Here is a 2,072-nt window from a genome sequence, read left to right on the forward strand (position 1 = left end):
AAAAGAGGAAGACACTCAACAAGATGGACTGACACAGTGGCTGCAACAATAGGCTCAAACATAGTAATGATTGTGAGGATGGCACAGGACCAGGTAGTGTTTCGTTCCTTTGTACATAGGGTTGCTATGAGTTGGAACCAAATGGACATCACCTAACAACAACAACAACACATCTACATCTAGAGTCCCTTCATGGTGCAAAGGGTCAATGTGCTTGGCTGCTAACCAAAAGGTTGGAAGTTTGAGCCCATCCAGAAGCACCTTGGAAGAAAAACCTGGAAATCTATTTCTGAAAAATCACCCATTGAAGACCCAGTGGAGCACAGTTCTATTCTGACACACATGGGGTTGCCATGAATCGAAATTGACTGGATGCCAACTGAATTTTTCTTACATCTACATCTATATCATGTGCCAGACACTTTTCTAAGAACTTTATATAATATTAACTCAATTAGTCTCAACAAACCTATGGGAGAGATATTGTTTTAATCCAGTTTAGATGAGAAAAACAAGGCATAGAGTTGTTAATAACTTATCCAAGGTTATGTAGCTATTCAGTGGCAGAGCTAGCATTTTAATCCAGGCACTTTAGCTATATGGTTCAAATTCTTAATTACTATGTGTTACCACCTTAACAGATCAAGGTTGACTTACCCATTAGGTACTCTAGACACAGTGCCTAGAGCCCAAGATACTTTTCTTGTTGTTGTTGTTAAATGCCGTTGAGTCAGTTCTGACTCATAGCAACCCTATGCACAACAGAACAAAACACTGCCTTGTCCTGTGCCATCCTCACAATGGTTGCTGTTTTAGACAGCCAAAAAATATTTGAATTTCTTTTAAGATAAGAAGAAAGAAATGAGCATAATTCAGCTTGGTTTATATTCATGTTTATACCTACACTATTGTAAAGTATGATTATGGAGGAAGGGGCCTACAAAGGCAAAAGCACCTAACCAGTTGCCACTGAGTTAACTCCAACTCATGGTGACCCCATATGCATCAGAGTAGGACTACAGGGTTTTCAGCGATTAATTTTCAGAAGCAGACCACCAGCCTTTCTTCCAAGGCTCCTCTGGGTAGACTGGAACTTCAATCTTTTGTTAAGCCGCTAAGCATGTTAGCAGTTTGTACCACCCATGAGTTGGAATCAACTCAATGGCAACTGGTAGTGATCACTGTCAGAATCCAAGAAAAGCACCTACTTGTTGCCTTTGATTCTGACTAATAGAGATCCTATGAGACAGAGTAGAAATGCCCCATAGGGTTTCCAAGGCTGAAATCTTTATGGAAGCAGACTGCCACATCTTTCTCTCATGGAGCAGCTGGTGGGTTCGAACTGCCAGCTTTTCGATTAGCAGCCAAATGCTTAACTACTGTACCAGCAGGGCTCCTTAAAAACAGTACCATGAGCCCAGGAAAGTCATAATGCAACCGTGCTGCAGATGGGTAGTCAGTGAACAGTTAGTCTTCCTTCCACTGGCATCCCCCAGCCATCTAATTCCCTTCTGCAAAATGGTAAATCCTTCCAGAGATGGTCTACATTTATAAATATATATGTATTTTTCTTTTTATTTGGCATGTGTTGAATTGTCAATAAGATATTTACTGGGGAATCTACTTTTAGGAAATTCTTTAACTTTTCTTTTCTTGGCATTTCTCAAGCTGAGAGAACTGTAGAAAAATTTCAAGCCTCGAGTTTCAGTAATGAAGGATTCTATGGGCAAAACGTTTAACGATGCAGGAAGCATCAAAAGAAGAGAGTCACTGTACCAAAAAGAATTTGCCAACATTTAAACATTTTAGGAGGTAGCATATGGTCAAGCACCAATAATATTGAAGGAAGAAGTCCAAGCTGCACTGGAGGCATTGGTGAAAAACAAGGTTTCAGGAGTTACAGAATATGAATTGAGATGTTTCAACAAATGGATGCAATACTGGAAGTGCTCACTCCTCTCTGCTAAGAAATTTGGAAGACAGCCACCTAGCCAACCGACTGGAAGAGGTCCATATCTTTGTCCATTCCAAAGAAAAGGTGATCCAACGGAATGTGGACATTATCCAACAAT

This window comes from Trichechus manatus, unplaced genomic scaffold (genome assembly GCF_000243295.1).
Source record: "Trichechus manatus latirostris isolate Lorelei unplaced genomic scaffold, TriManLat1.0 scaffold00101, whole genome shotgun sequence".
Classification (NCBI taxonomy): domain Eukaryota; kingdom Metazoa; phylum Chordata; class Mammalia; order Sirenia; family Trichechidae; genus Trichechus; species Trichechus manatus.